Raw genomic sequence first — 16,978 nt, 5'->3', positions numbered from 1 at the left:
GAGAAATGTTTAGGATGTGAAGTGAAAACAAAGCCAAGGTATCTGGTACAACAGCTACTCTTGCTATGAAAAAGGGTAGACAGGGCTTAACAGAATATCTGCACAAAATGGTGCAGGAAAGGTCAATCAGAGACCTGCTGAGGAATCAGGAGATGGTCAGTGTTGACAGCTGCTCCATTCCTCCAGGAGAGACTGTTTTGGAGCATGAAATGGATCAAGACAGGCCTTGTTCCCCCAGATCCTGGCAGAGGAGCAGCTGGTGCCACCCGAGCAGTTGCTGCACTGCAGTGTGGCCCTGTGGCATTAAGGATGCTCCTGTCTGCGCAGCCCAAATATGACAAGTGACACACTGCTGCTGCGGGTCAGAAGCTTCAATAAGGGCTTTTAACGAGAGGAGACTATGCTTAAAGCTAAAGGTGATGTTTGGCAAGCATGTGTTTTCAATAGGTGATTAAAAACAGTACATAATGCTGGAATTCATCAAGACTAACATAAGCTTTCTGAATTTCAGCTAAGCTGTAAATCCTTTAAGGGAGGAGGAAAAAAAGCTGTTTTCTCTTTTCCATAAAATATTTATTAATATTGACAAAATATTGGTATTCCTTTTTTGTCCCTCTGCTTAGCAGCTTTATACATCTAAAGATAGCTAGAATTTTCACTGAGAATAATAAGGGAAAACATTAGAAAGCTTATTAGGGGAAACCTGCTCTTTATAAATGAGACATTAAGTTCTTGCCAGAGCTTGGAAATTCGGAAGCTGAGAAGTGAGACCTGTAGACTTCCAAGAAGCTGTCTCTGTCCAGCTAAAGTCTGTTCCTGTGGCGAAAGTGAATAAAGCACATTTTGGCCCATGCACACTGGGATCTCTAGGGACTCAAATTTCTTAGTCGAGGCTTTTTATTGAATAAGCACATTTGTTCTGAGACCAGAAAACTGGCCTCAAAACACTCAAATATGATCCATTCAGTTAATGGTACAAAATGCTGACCATATTGGAGGGGTTTTACATTAAGGGAAGGAAACACACTATATTGGATTTGCAAAGAATAAACAACAAAATACTTGTGCAGTGATTTGCCTGCAAAAGGGCAGTTGTAAGTAGCGGGTTGAATTTGTGAAGTTATAATATTAATCTGAAGTTTTTTTGATTTTTATGGTTAATATTTGGAAAACTATAAAAATAGTTAATTAATGATGTAGTGCTGAAATAACTGAATTTTATTTCACCAAAGTCTGATAACTTGATTCTGGGTGGGGGGTGCTTTTTGAGATGTAGCATTTCCCAATATGATATGGGAATTAGTCATGACACCACGAAAACAGGTTTGTTTTGCTGCTTCAGGAGAAGAGCAAATCATTTTTCCCCTCCACATACCTCACAGGGAATTTCAAAAGGACTGCAGCATTCAGAAATAGTCCTTTTAATTTTATAATACCAACATCGAGCCCCTTCTAGCAGCAGAAACACAGTAGCCCATGGAAAATGGCACATTTATCAATGAGACATCCCCAGTGGGGTTCCAATAACTGGGAACAACCCCTCCTCCTGCTATCATTCATTTTTACACGGAGAAGGGGGAAGCTAGTCATCAAGATCATTGTGATTCAGTGCACAAATTGTAGCTTTGGGCTTTAACCCAAAATAAAGAGAGAGGAGGGAAGTGTTAATATTGAAAAAGCTGGGTTTCACTTTACCTAATTGAACAGCAATTTCTGAGCTGATTTTTGACATACTGTATCCTTAATATGGCTTGGAAGATAGATAGCAGCTTGGGAAGTTTTAAAGAATCTAGAATGTACATTTTCTACTCTGGATAACTGGTGCTTTTCTGCTTTCTCTTTTACCCCTTAAAGAAAAAGTTAGATGTAATAAAAGATTTGAATCAAGAAATCAGACCTATCTTTTGATCACTTGAGGAGAAAGAGCGAAGCTTTTTTCTCCTATGATTAAAGCTGATATTATTTGCACTGCCATTTCCAAGGTCTGCACTTCCAATCCTGCTTTCCTCTTGGACCTCCATGCCTCATATATGGCCCTTTCTGCTTTTTCCATTCCCCCTCTGATAATGAATTTTCAGAACATGTCGTCTGAGGGCTTGTCTTTCTCCTGTGACGCCAGGACTGGTACCAGAAAATAAAATCCTGGCTTATCTTTGCTACGCAGTTGGTAAAGAAGAGCAACCAAGACAGGTTTTTTCCTCTCCATATACATTACACATATATTACAGAGATACCTTATAAGATGATTCTATTCACACATTTTTTATGATTTATCTAACCTTTAAAATACATAATCCATCCACATTTAAAGCTGAAACAACCAAGTGTACAGCAAGACAGAGAACAGAACAGTGATGGAATAAGGTGAAAATAAAAGGGTCAGTTGCATGAAATAAAATGCTAAAGAGCAAAGGTCATGCAGGAAAGATCTGACACTACAGTGGTTTACCTCTGAAGAGTCCTGTTATGGAGGCAGCTCAGAACTACTTGACACAGGAAAGGAGAGGAAATCCGTATGATCAATTTTCATATTCTAAAGTAAAAAATATCCAGTTTTTATTTGTCAGTCCAGGTGACTATACATATATATGCTCCTTTGGATGGAAGGAAGCAGGAATGAGAGAAAAGATACTCCATCAACAGAAAGAGGAGCCTTATTCTGTTATAAAAACCCTGCAAATAACCCTGACGCATGTGTGGTAAAACCTGCCTGCCATATATGTACACCAAATGCAGATGTTAAGGCAAAAACATAGAAAGGAGGTGTAAATAAGAGTCACAGGAAAACAAATGCAAATTCTGCAGGGGAAAAAAAAAAGAATCTTTCTTTTCTTCAGAATGCAAAGTCTTTTATACAGTGAAGCTCCAGGCAGCTCTCTACTTCATATAATTATAGATAATTGCTGTTAGAAAAGTCATGATCAGAAATAGGCTTGTGATCAGTGATCTTTAAGGGAACAGATAAATGCATCTAGAAATAGTGCAAGATTTTGCCCTGGGGGGGAGAGGCTTTATTATTTTTTTTCCACTTAAATACATTTATCATTTGTTCGTAAAGACAGATCTCGTACTTACTTTAAGTAATTCGGCTAAGAGCATCTCTCACTGGGCGAGCTAATCCTAAATCCGAGCCAGAGGAGGGGGCTGGAGGCGCGGGCACGCTCGGAGCCGCGGGAAGGAGCGGAGCGGAGCGCGGCGCTGTCAGCGGCCGCCGCCGCCGCCGCGATGTTGCAACAACCGCTGCCTGGGAAAATGGCTATTTTATGAATGGGAGGGCAGCGACCCCCCTCTGCGCATGCGCCTCCTCCCGACTCTATGAATGGGTGGGCACCGAGGCGCCAGGGCGCATGCTCCGCTCGCTTTTATGAATGGGGGGCTGGAGAGGGACTTGTTGCGAGCTGCGGGCGATGGATCCGGTTCTCGCATTCCTGTTTTTTTTTTTTTTTTTTTTTTTTGTGAATGGAGGGCAGGGAGCAGCAGCTGCTGCGCATGCACCGCGCCCCCCGCCCAGCCTCGAGGTAACGGCGGCTGCAGCCCAGGGGTGGGGGGCGCCACGCAGGCGGGGGGGGGGGGGAACAGGGTGAGGGGGGGCTCCTGGCCCGGCCCCATAATGACACCCCCGACCCCCCCCCGCCGCTGGCAGCTGCCCTGGATACCCCCTCTCCCACCCCCCGCCCCAGGCTCCGCAGTCGCTGCCCGCGGGGGCGGCTGGACCTTGGCCGGGCCGAGCCGGGGCGCGGGCGCCGCTTCTCCTTTTATGGCCGCGTCTGTGCGAGCCCGGGCCTCGGGGCACCCGCGAGAGGGAGAAGGGGGAAAACAGGCTGCAGCTGCTAGTGTTTTTTTTTTTTTTTTTCCCCCCCCTGTGATGCGCCTGAGCACTGAGAAGATGTTAATCAGTGCAAATAATCGGTTTGCTTTGCATTAGGGCTTCCTTTTCCTGATTTCAGACCTGCAGTTCATATTCCCTTCACTGCGGTATAGCCGTGCACGGATGTCCTGCCACTCAGGCATTGCAGCCCCTGCATTTTGCTGGCGATAGCTGTGTGCACGTGCAAGTAGAAGCCATATGTTAGAATGGCAAGCTGTACATGCAGCACATAGATTTATTTTGTGGCTCTTGCCTCTTGAGAAGGTAAAGGAGATACCAGAGAGCTGTGTCATTTACACAAATCTACCAAGAGAAAAAAGGTGATCCTGTTCAATGAAAGTGAGACAACTTGGGTGCTATTCTCATCTTTTCCTTAGCCTTGTGTAAGTCCTGCTGGGCCTTGCGGTGGGTGCAGTGCAGGCAACGGGAAACAGGCCCTCAGAGCCAGGTTCTCAAATGGTATTTAACCAATAAGTGCTTTTCTACTGTGAAATGTTGAGCTCCCTTGGATGTCTTGTCTTGCTGGCCCCTGCTGCAGGCTCAGAAATGTCCTTCAGCAAATGGAGAATTGCTCAGCCCTTGGGTGGAGCTGACTGCAGCACAGGCCTCTGCGCAGCCCTTCTGGCTCCTTGCAGGCAAGTTGCTTATAGTGAAAATGCATTAAAAACAATTATATATATATATATATATATATATATATTTGCTCAAAGAGTTATCTTCAGGGTATAAGCTGAGCACTTTCTCATTTTCTGTCTTAGGATATGTTCCATAAATTAAAAGCTTGTATGGCACTTTGGTTAGAACTGATCTATATTATTTATTTAGTGCTAATGTGAACATTGTTAAGTCAAATGTACCTTAGAACAAAAAATCTCTCTCAGTGAGCATGTGCTCTGAGACTGACTGTTTAGTTATGTGTGTTTGTCTCGAAGGGCAGAAACCTTTCCAATGGGGAAAAGTGTTTATGGGTCATGGGCAAATGCAATTTAACCAGGAAAGGACAGAGCAGGGAGAAGCTTTAAAGAACAGGATATCTGGGTGATGTAGAAAAATATCGCTATATTTCAGATAGAGAAGACCAGTGCCTTTTTTTTTTTTTAAGAATAAATAGAATATGGTTGATAAAAATAGAATATGGTTGATAAAAATGTATCTTTGTTATTGGTCATATTCTTTGCAGTATAATCATTTTTGAAATAGTCAAGCATAAGAATTCTGTGTTCATCATTTTGAAAACTAACAAATAAATGTATGATGGAAGAAAATGCAGTTTAATACAAAAACAACATCTCGTTGTACTTAGTGCTGGAAACCAGCTCAGAGCTGAGTGATGGCAGTTGCCTGAGCATAAATCCTGCTCTGCTCCCATTGTTTCCTGGCACTGGCAAGTGCGCAAATTCTGAGCCTTGATCTGAGTTTTGGGAATGTGTAATACTGCGTCAGTGCGGGAGTCAAACATCTTAATGAAAGGCTTCTAGGCAGGGATGCTGAAACCTGTTTTTTGGGGCTGTGTGAACTGCAGCCCCGGGGAGGCCCTCGTCGCAGCACAGGAAAGCGTCTCCCCAGGCCCCCACGCTGCTGCTCCGGTTGCACAGCAGCTCCGGGAGAAGCACAGCTAGAGCTCCTGACAAAACACCAGCAATAAAACTGGAAAGAGGAAATAATGAAGAATTATTCATTAAATGTGTGTGAGGAGAGGAAGGAAGTGGGGATTAGCCGTGTAACGCTGGGGAGAGAGTCGGCAGCAGCAGAGCTCAGGATATTGCTCCTGTTGATCCCAGTTGGGTGGATTTTTTGTTTGTTTGTTTGTTTTTAAAGTCATCTTGAAATAATAAAAAAACTTCTCGAGTGAATCTCTCCCTCCTCTTCCTTGTGGCTCTCCCTCGGCCCATCCCATAACCCAAAAGCTCTTCCCTCTGGACAAAGCCAGCCTTTGCCCCAGCCTAGCAGCTCTGCGGGGCTCCCCTGGGCCGCAGGTGAAGGCAGCGGCTGCCCAGAGCTGCCACTGCCTTTTGGCCCTGTGGCCCCAGATTTGGGTCCGTGTGGGATTGGGACAGATGGACAGAGCCCCTGAGCCAGGGGGAGTGTCACATTGCTGTTGTGTGGCTCTGGGAGCGGAGGCAAAGGAGAGCACCCGGTGTTGGGAGAGCTGCGCCCGCGTGTCCGGCAGTTCAGGGATGCAGAGCTCTGCCCCACATTCCTCCTCATGCTGGAGATGAGCAGCTGTTCATGTCAAGCCTGTTTAAACCCCCAAATGGCCGTAGGTTTCTGAACAAGGGTTCTTTACTCAAAGGGCTTGTGGCCTGGCCCACAGAGTCACTTTCCCTCTGGTGCTCCCGCGTGTCCTTGGGGAAGCGGAAGAGCTGCCTGTGCGCGGTGGCGGGCGGCACCCTTGTTTTCCACAGCGCCCTGCATTGCCTCAGCTGAACTGCTCGGGTTAGGGTTGTATTATTTACTCTAATGAAACCGTATGCAGCTGCAAAATATTTGTCCAGCTCGTACTGCCCGTTCCTAGGGCCATCACTATCTGTCTCCCTCTTTGTCCTTCCCAGCGAGGACAGAAAATACTTGTCTAGCTTGACACTTTGTGATCTTCCTGTGTGCCCTTTGGCTTTGGGAGAGCTGAGGCCACCATTCGCCTTTCGCACTATAAATTGGAATTTCCTTTTAAAAATGGCAAAAGGGAATACCAGGTTTTTTGTTTACTTTGTTTTTTAATCTAACCCTTACCTACCTAACACCATAAAAACCTGGGGGGTGGATCTGCCTCCCCGTGCACAGCAATACCCATCTCTGGCTGCGGAGTCCAGCCCGTGCAGCTCCCAGTATTCCTGCTGCCTTGATTCTGGTGATGCCTCTGGCCATAGGCAGAGTGGGGAAAGAAATGAGCCTAGGGATTTATTTATGGAGGTGTTGTTAGATATATGTGCCCTGTGTGTCAGAGGGACTGCAGGGATGCTGCTTTAGGGTATCCCTCGTGCCCCACCAGCAACACTGGCTTTTGTTCCTGCTTTTCCAAACTCTGTCAGTGTGAAGATGTTTGCTAATATTGATTGGTTTTCTGTGAGCTGGCTGGCTCTGGGCCTTAAAATCCGAATAACTTGTCCTTGGCTTGGGTAAAAATTCCTCGGAGGTAGAGACACTCCGCGGTTGGCGCCTTCCCAGAATAAATGATCTTGAAGAAATGATCTGTGATCTCTGCTGCTGTCAGGCTGGCAGAGCAGCAAGCCTTGCTATGTGGCAGGGATGCTCTGGGTCTCGGATATGGGTTTCCCAGCTGTGGCCTCCCAGATGGGGCCTGGACACAGCCCAAAGTGACATTTGGTTACATGTGCAAATGCTGTGTCCAGAAGCATGCAGGAATTATCCTTATTTTGGCAGAATAAGGCCAGTGTCTACCTGATAAAGGCAAGGGGTCTAAATCATGAGATATCAGAGGTATCAGGATATACCTATGTCAGTCTATAGGCAGGAGGTAATATTTCTCTCCTGTTGCTTTTATGAAAGGTGTAGCAAAAGGGAATATGCTTAATTCCAACACAGCTCCTAGAACAGTTAATAGCATATCCAAGGTTATGGTTTATTATGCAAAAAGTTTACTGGGAAGCACAGTGTCCATATTCTGCAATGAGCCATATGGTCATATATTCTTCTGTAGACTGTAAAAAGATTTTATATTATAGATTTTTTTTTTGCTATTTCCCCCAGGATTGGTGGTGATTAAACTCCGTATTTTTACCATAGCTCCTTGTGGCGTGTAGCACTAATGCAATTTGTGTCTCCTATTTCCATCCCCATTTGATATTTTTTAACTGTTTCAATTTCAATATAATATGTATATAATATATAATATATTATGATGGAAAAGGATGGAAAAAGTATCTTCAAGGATTTATAACTTCTGGACTAAGTTGCAGTCCAAGATACTCTTCCAAGTTAAAGTTCCGTTAGGAAAACAGCCTTGCTCAGATGGCCGGCGGAAGGGTGTTTGGAGGCGGCGTTTGCGCAGCCCGGGAGGCGCTCGCTGGGCCCGTGGCCCGGAGCTTTGCAAGCCGCACGGTGCTCTCTCCTCTTGCAGAGGCTTCCCAGCTCAGCACAGACCTTTGGCTGCCGAGGGGGGACACCAGTCCTTATCGATTCCCATTTAGCTTGCAAAGCTAATAAAAATAATAATTAAAAAAAATGGGGAAGAAACTCAAGCCATGTAGCCATTCATTTTTTTTGCCCGGGAGCCCTGGGCTGCGGCGCTGCAGTAACACTAACGCTGCCCTCCCCTCTTTGAAGTGGGGCTGGATGTTAGAGTCACATACTTGTGTATAATTACCATATTCTGACACTTGAATATTTTTCTGACTAACTTCCTCCTGTCCCTACTTTGAAAATATCCAGATTTTATCCATTAAAAATTATAGGCTGGAAAATACATGACTTCAAAGGAATTTTTTTTCCTTTAACACTTAAAAAAAACATTTTGCGTTTGCAGCCTTAGCCTGTTGCCTTTCACAGAATCTAATGGGTTTTGCTCACTTTTCTCCAACAAAAAGCCCTAATGTTGTATATCACAGTGGGGATATAGGGCAGTTGGGCTGGGCTGAGGCAGCAGCCCGTGCTCTGTCCGAGCCCCCCAGCTCCAGCAGGAGCACAGACTAATTAAATATATAATGTGGCAGCCTAAACAGGAAGAAAGGAAATGTTGAATGAGTTGTGGTTTATGGTCTGCCTTTCGCTGATCTCCTAAAGCTTTTTTTTTTTTTTTTCCTCCTCCCCTCTCTCCATTTTTGTGATTTAAGTGATCTCATTCGGGTGTCCTCTGACCTGCTGCTGCTGCTTCGCTTTGTGTGGCTGCCGGTGGCGCGGGGATGCGGCTGGCCCAGGAGCTGGGACAGCCCCGCAGCTCCGGCGGCCTCGGCAGCGCGCTCGGCCCTGGCTCTGCCTTCCTCCCCAGCCTCCCCTGCCTCGCTTGCCTGCTCCATATTGGTCTTTTCTCTCAATAAATGAGAAGTTAATTCATCAGCAGGCGCAGAATTCACTCGTGGTAACGCACTGGTGGCTGGCACAGGAGGGGAGCACGAGAGTGAGGATGAGTTGCTAGCGGAGCTCGCCGCTCGCGTTCTTGCCTGTGTTTTGGTTAGCTTCAGAAATATTCTGTTGTGAGAAGCTCCAGATGGGCTTGAATGCTCCCGGGGGAGGAGGAAGTGGCTCGGGGAGAAAGTTAGTCATTTGCTGGCAGAGGAGGTGTGCCAAGGACGAGCGCAGGATGAGGCGAGCGGGCAAAAATAGGCCAAATTGTGAGTGTAACGGGCAAGATCTCTGATGGAAAACACACTGCTTTTCTTGTGCGCCTCTCGAAGTTCTGTGGACCTTCTGGTATCCATGAAACAAATGGAAAATGTGGGAGAAATTGAAACCAAAAGAAGAGGAACTAATAGAAGGGCTTGTTTGCCCAAAGTTACAGGAATTATGAGATTTACATTTCATTCTGATCTAAAGTCCCTCTTTTCCACTTTAAAAGCTGTCTCCTGTCCATCTAATGTACACTAACTTTCTGAGACTATTATCTCTGATATTTTTGGAAAGAACTAGTGTTAGAAAGGAAAACTACTGAAAAAATGTTATTTGTGGAGACTGAGACCTGTTTTTATTTTGGTTTTGTGAATTCCTCTGCATTAAAGTGCATGTTGCAGGAGACTTCCCATACTATAGGAGATGTCGTGTGTTCCCCGTGGACCCCAGGTCTGGTGGCAGCCTGCAAGGACTTGTCCCAGACAGTAACGTTGCTTTTGCTTCACCAGGCAGGAATCTAGCAAAACAGCCCAGAAATAGCTCCAGCGAGGGCCTTTCTTGCACCCGCCGGCCCTGCCGATCCCTTTGCTGAGACTATACTGGTAATGGAGTTTCTTTTATTACTCTGTTTGATGCTCTTAGTGCCACAGACAGGCGTTATTTAACACAGATGCTGCAGAATCCCCCAAAAGACTTAATATTCTGTGTCAGGCATTATGGATGTGGCTGAGCCCAGCTGGAGGTTTTTGTGCTGCAGGGATTTGGATGCGTTTTCGTAATGGGACAGGGTGTTTTGCCACCCAGTGTTTCTGTTTTGAAAGTCAAGAGCAAAGTGCAGATATGTAAAAGTGTGTGACTTTCGAAAACTAATGACTGCCTATGGCTGCTTAAGCTGCTAGAGCAGGTCGTTTCAATTTTTAGTAGGGCAGTAGGGAACTTGCCATTAGAGCTGGATGACCTGAAGGCTGAAGGTCTCAGTTCAGGTTATGTCCTGTGTTGTCTGGAGAAGAAAGCGCCCTGGACTATCAGCTTCTGCCTCTCTGGCCCTGGAGGAGCGAGGTTAGAGCTCTCCAGGAGAACTTGGATCTCTGGGCCAGTACAGAGGATCACTCTCTGTAACAGCACACTGAGCTGACAATCTCATCCAAAAGCAAAGCAAAGTCCTGGCCTTGGGCCCCGTCGGTCCCTTGCAGGCTAGGGAAGAGGATGGCTGTGGTTGTGTCTGCTTAATGAAATGTGCTTTATCGCGAAGATGCACTACTTGGCAGCAAATACAAGCCCACACTGTCTCTTCCTCTCTTCCTTCTTGGAAGACGTGCTGGCTCCTGATAAAACACGACTGCTTGCAGACACGCAGCTCCTGTAGTCACAGAGCACGTGCACAGCCCGGGATCCAGCGCATGGGCAGCCTGACGTTAACCTGGAAGTTCCATGTGGATCTCGCCGTGGAGGTGGATTCCCACGCGCCTTCGTGCTCCGACATCGGAGCAAACTGTCGATGCTGCAAACGTGGGCGCTGCGGGAGCCGCTGCGCGGACGGGGCCGCCGTCCCCGCGAGGGAGGCGCTGCGAGGAGGTTCCAGCACGTTGTCATGCGCCGTGTGCTCTTTCCTGGCTTGCGCTTTCAAGCCGTGTAATAATATTTATATACAAATGCTGACTGTGATTTTCCACCCCGGAAAAAGGATATGTCATTTAAAAGTGCCGTGCGTGATGTAAAGCAGAGGTTTTTGCCTTGCGTGTCTGCACATGGGGTGCGTGTGTTTTAATTGTTTGAAAAGATATCACTTAAAAATATAACATTCTGGCTATATAGGCCCATTCTAAGGAAGTAAAGGTCATTTTGCTTTTAAAAGTTGATCTTGGGAGAGAGAAGTTCCTCACTCATGTTGTTGTACCCCTGCTTGACGTTTTCTGGAAACATGAGGCAGTTAATTGTGGGGCTGAACCGCTCTGGAGACCCTTTCCCTGCTGGATCCAGTAACGCAAATGCTGCTGTTGTGGCTCGGTGAAAAGCCATTTTTCCCCCAAAGATGGGTGCAGAGCTGACTCCTGCGTCTCACGACAGTGCCTCTTAGTCTGACTGTGTGATGATCGCACTGACCGTCTTCAGCTCCTCCAGAGCCAGGTTTCTGAGCAGTGCTAAGGCAACGTCCCTGCTGTGGGCTCCAGAGGAGACTCTGGAAATGTGCAGTTTCCAGCCTGGGGCTGGGCCATCGCTTTCCTGCAGGAACCTGGGCTCCCGAGGGCTCCTCGTGGGTCGTATGTGTGCAGAGCCATGTCCCAGTGGGCCGAGATGCACAAATTCATCTGCAGACCCAACTGACCAAAGAAGGTTGGCTCGCAGCCTTACTCTATCCCACTGCGATGATGAAAGCCAGATGTGAGGATCCTAAATCTTTAAAGTTCCTGTTTTTCTTCTTCGCAGTTCTCTGAAGCCGGGGTTGGCTCTGTGTCTGCCTGGCTCCTGGTGCCATGAGCCCTGCACCCCGGTGCAGCTCGAGGGTGTGGGGTTACCCGGGCTGCTGTGGATCCCGCAGCAAATGGGAGTGATGCACTTTGAGGGCAGCAGTAGGGCCGGTTCTCAGGAGGAAGGAGGTATGTAAATATTCCTATAAATAAGCTCTGCTCCAAAGCACCCGTCAGTGTTGGACCCCTTGGAGCATCCCGGGAATCACGGTGTGCCGAGCTCTGCGAGCTTCGCGTTCTCATCCGGCCACATTTGTGACCTGAAGCACCAGGAGGTTCCTGTGGGACGTGAGGCTCCATGGGCAGAGATGCCCCGGGGGCTTCTCCTGCAGGAGCACCCAGCAGAGCTAAGGCTGGGTACCAGCAGGGCTTAAAAATGACAAGAAAAGTGGCCTTGTGGCTGGAGCAAAGCAGTGCGGCTGCCCCTCGGCTCCCTTGGGCTGCAGAGCCCCCAGACGGCCTTTCTGCTTTGTAGAAAACCACCCATGTGAAACATGGGAAGAGCAGAGAAGAGTGTTCTGGGCTTTTCAGACATAACATATTGTGGAAAAGAAGCTTGGAACAGATGCACCCATCATTGATTCCATTTATCATATTAAAAATAAAGAAAAGACAATTTCGGCTCATTTAGTGCTTTATTAATTCAAATAACCAGCTTTCCAATCAATGCAGAAGACAAACACACAAGATTTTCCTCATCATTTGGCAGTAGTGGCTCCAAAGGGAGTGAGACTGTCCTTGTTCAGTGCCTGGTAATGCCAAATCCCGCCCTGTTCCCATACTCGTTTTAGATAGGAAAAATATTCTTTTTAAAGTGATTGGGGGATTTTTTTTTAGCCGTTTGAGAAAATGTAGTTGGAAGGAGGAGGCCTGTGCAGGAAATGCTCTCAGAGGCCGGTGCTGGAGCAGCATCTACAAGCTGCTTTTGTTCTCATTCGTTGAGGTGTCTCTATTGATTTTTCCTTCCGTTCCAAAAATATTAGTTAAATTTATGAAGTGATACAAGAGGCTGGGATGATAGTCTTACCAATGTGAGCACAGCATTGTCCAAACAACTGCCCGGGAAAGGAACTGAAAGAAGAATCTGCTGCTCTACTCATGCAGATGTTTCTCATCTGGAATACAGACTACTTCTAGCTTTTATTATTATTATTGTTTATTTCTGATGTTTTTATTATATTAAGACTACCGGCAACAGAACAGTACACAGAAATTCAAGCAACCAAAATGCAATTTGTGCTTTGGTAATAGTTACAGTTTGAGGTTTTGACCCCTTTCCTCCCATTTTCTTTCTAATGGTGACCCTCAGTTCAGTTCTCTTCCTGGGAAGCATAAACCTGTGGGTGGCTGCATGGGCTTTGCTGATTCCATCACAACAGCTGGTAAAGCACCTGGAATTACACAGACACTTTCATGTTGGTTGCCAGACTGTGGCTACTGCGGAGCTGCCGGCCTCTTTTGCCACCCAGTGCTTCTGTCCCTGCATTAGTGTGCAAGGAGTCAGGATGCTCAGCCTCCTTGTCTTGCTGGATAACCATGTCTGACCTGTCAGAGAAGCTTCCTTGTGTGCACGGAGTGAGCTTAGTGCTGCTGTATCTCGTTAGAGAGGTACCAAGGGTGGGCGCAAACCTTCTATATATCAAATGGGAAGGAACCAGCTTATGTGGTGGCTCCTGCTGTTGCATTAGTTTTGCATTAGTTTTTAAATGTGTTGCTGCTTGTTTTTAGAAGGATGCTGGCCTTGCTGCTCTGTGTGGGTGTTGCAGCAAGGCGCCCGCCTCCCGGCGCAGGCAGAGCCACTCGGTGACCACAGCTCTCCGTGGCGCGCACGCTTGCTGCCTCCTCTCTGCATGTTTGAAGACAATAAGATTCATTCGAGTGAACCCAAGCAGAGCCAACAACCCTGTTTTATTGCTCCAGATCATTTTAGTGCTCCAGACTTCTTGTGGGGACATGACTGTGCAAGGTAAGCATGTGCGCATGTGAATTTACACCCGCAGATGTGCACAGGCTCTATGGTGCTGCTGCGCTTTGCAGTTGAAAAGGCCAGAATCGGATATCCAGGCTGACATTTAGTGGAGGGGAGAAAAGAGAGATGCTCAGTTTTATGCTTGTTGTGGGGTGCTGACGATGGAGACTGAGGATGCCCACAGTGGGCTCTGGCTCAAGGGGCTTTTGGAAAATGGAGCGGGGAGAAAGGAGAGGAGCAGAAGGCAGCTGTAATCCATGTGCAGTTACTTCCAGCACCTCTGCCGCTGTTCTCAGCCCTGTGCGCAGGCGGGACCAGCCCCAGCGCGCTTGGTTGGGCAGCAGCGCAGCCGGCGCGCTTCTCCTGCGCCTTCCCGGGCACTGTCCTGAACACAGGGACATTTACAGCACGCTGGGGCTGCCAGGCCGAGGATGTTGCCCCGCGGAGGAAGGAACCAGCCCGCGCTGTCCAAACACCCCGGCCGCGTGCTCGCCATCGGAAAAGGGGCTCTTTGTGCCCGCCGTGCCGCCGGCCAGCGCGCTTCCGCAGCGAGCCCTGGGGCCACCCGCGCGGCTCCGCTCCTGGCCCGGGGCGCACACCTGCATGCACAGTCTGCAGGAGCACACACGCAGCAGGGGCACGCACACATGTATGTGTATGCATACAGGTGCACATTGTATATGTGCACACACATGCCTGCGCATGCAATGTTTGCATGCATGCAGTACTGCTGGCGCAAGCATGCATATATAAAAGTATATACAAAATATACTCCTGCAGATATGTGCATGCATTGCTGCTGGTGGAAGAATGCACATACATAATATTTATAAATATATGTAACATAATATATTTCTGCACATGCAGTATATGCATGCATGCATTGCTGCAGGTGGAAACAACCTCAGCAGGCAGCGAATCTCGGGCCGTGGCTGCAAGAGGAGGGAGAAATCCTCCAGGCTGGCCCTGGGCGCAGCGGGGCTCTGCTCGCCAGAGCGGTGCTCTCCGATGTCCGAGTGTGCAGCTCCTGTCTGAGCGCTGCCCTTAGCTCCCTGATGCCTGCGTGGAGCCTAGGAAAATGGGCTTAAGTCGGGGATGCGATAACCCTGATCAGAAGTGCTCGGAAGGCTTTTCTGCCTGCATGAAGACAACCGGGGGAGGAAACTGCAGGGAAATGCTCCGCGGCTGCTTCTCTAGTTTGTTTTAACGCGGCGGCTGATGTGCGGTGACTTTTCTGAGTGTGGTTCTCCCCTCCCCTCAGTGATAACTCGTAGCTGCACATGGATTAGTTCAGTCTGGGGGGAAAAACACCCCACAGGAAAACTGAATGCTTTAGAGGAGGGATTCCTGAAATGAGTCCAAAGCGGAGCTCCTGGGCGCGGGCACCTTGCCTGCTTCCAGACGCAGAGTTTCATTAAGAGAGAGCCAAATTTATGTTAATTGCTCTTCTAAGGTTACTTTCCTGTGCAGGCAAGTGTGGGGAGAAGCAGGACAGTCTGCGGCCAAGGGGCTGAACCGGTGCTGGGGCTGCAGCTCCCGCGTTGTCCCGTCCCGCCTCCTGCGTGGAGCTTCCCGGCGGCTCCTCCGGCTGCAGCTCCGGTGGCCTGGAGCCCGGTGCCGCCCGCGCGGCTGCCAGCACGGCCGCTGCTCTGTCTGCTCGAGCAATCCCTGCTCCTACTGAAAAACCACTTGGAATAATTCTCCAGCCACTTCCCAGCACAAACTGGCGCTTGGGCCGAGCAGGCGTTTGCTTTTACTCCGGATGTTTCTGGGTTTCCAGACACTTAATGGCAATGCCAGTGTCTGCACTTGGAGGGCAAGCCGGAAAGTTCACGCGCGCTCATGCATGCCAGCGGTTACGTGTGTGCAGCTTGGATGCTGTTTGCACTGAGCCTTGGTCAGACGCTGCCTCCCGAGGGCCGTTGGCCTGCAGGATGTTTCTGTTTGCTTGCATTTGTTCTTTTATTATTACTGTTATTATTATTCCTTTGGGTTTTTTAAGCCTTTTGTAAAATTTACTTCTTTCTATCCTAACCATAATGCTTAAAAGTCTTTTTAAGACCTAAAACAAGGCTAAGACTTCCATAAAATCACAGGATCCCAACGTCTGTGACTGTATGAGAATCTGAGGAGATTCAACGTTAGACCGTGAAGGAAGGCACTAGGATTTGTTCAAACACTGCGTGATCCCGTCAACGCCGCGAGCGACCCAGCACGTCCCGTGGTAGCAACCGCCTCCAGCACCCGCGAGCCCTTGGGGTTATGACACCAGTGGGCAGACCCAGTTCTTGAAACGTCACCAGTTCTGCTGGATCGCTGACCCTGACCCGTCCAGGTAAATTGGGCTTTGTTGCATGTTAGAGTTTTACAGACACCTTTGCGTGCTTCCTTCTGCAATTCTTGGGATTTTGTGTTTGAGGTCCTTTTAGGAATGCATCAAAGGAAAGCTGGCATTGACCTCTGTACAGAAAGCTCTTGAATATTCACGGTTACTTGGTGCTTTTCCAAGGGATTCGCTGCCACGGGACGTATTTAATGGCTCTTTTGGAAGCGGGTTGTTTTGGGCCCGGACCGCAGCCAGGCATGGCCAACGAAACCTTCCTTCCTGCCTGAGTGGAATTGCCATTAACTCCTGACTAGTTTTCAAGAAGTTGTTTCTTTTTTTTTTCTTTACTTTTTTTTTTTTGGAGGCTGTGGAGTTCTTCCAAGAATTTTTCAATTTTTACAAATTAAAGTACAGTCTAAGCCAGACGCCAGCTGAAACGCGCTCACTTGGTACCAGGAGGCCAAGGCACCGCGCTGCCGCTCCGCAGGACCCTCTGAAAGAGCCTTTCTAGAACTAGCCGCTAAAAACACTTTCCAAAAACCCGCAGTTGCAGCTACTCTTATTACTTACAATATCCTCGATGGGGAGGATCATAAAAATAATTCCTCAGGAGCTTTAGCAACACCAGCAGAAGGGGACCTTGTGCTTTCCCTGCAAACCTATAGATCCGGGCTGTGACTGAGATGTAGCCAATAAGGTGCTTTTCCAAAATCATTGCTTCCATAAGAATAAAATGGATAAAGGTGGGGAAGCCTTTGCTTTTCTCATGCAGAAGAACAGACCTGTGAGTTAGCAGTTTGCCAAAGTGAAGAGTTCTGAGCCCAACCATGGCTGTGTGAGGAGGAGCAGGGTGCTGCTTTCTCGTGCGCTGCATTTCTGCTGCCGTGCGCGAGGCTGGGCCTTGGCTGGAGCGCCTTGCAGCGAGCTCTGCGGGCCGGGCCTGAGCACCAAGACAGCCAGAGCTGGGACATCTAAAGCTCCATTGTGCACAGCTATGCCTGGAAAGCCTTTTGGTCCTTTTTTAGTCAGTGTTGTGACAGTCTGGGAGCTGCATGAAACAAATG

Source organism: Tinamus guttatus, unplaced genomic scaffold (genome assembly GCF_059628265.1).
Source record: "Tinamus guttatus ecotype Peru unplaced genomic scaffold, ASM5962826v1 Tinamus_guttatus_pri_ptg000710l, whole genome shotgun sequence".
In the NCBI taxonomy this organism is placed as follows: Eukaryota; Metazoa; Chordata; class Aves; order Tinamiformes; family Tinamidae; genus Tinamus; species Tinamus guttatus.
Note: the sequence above shows the minus strand (reverse complement) of the source record.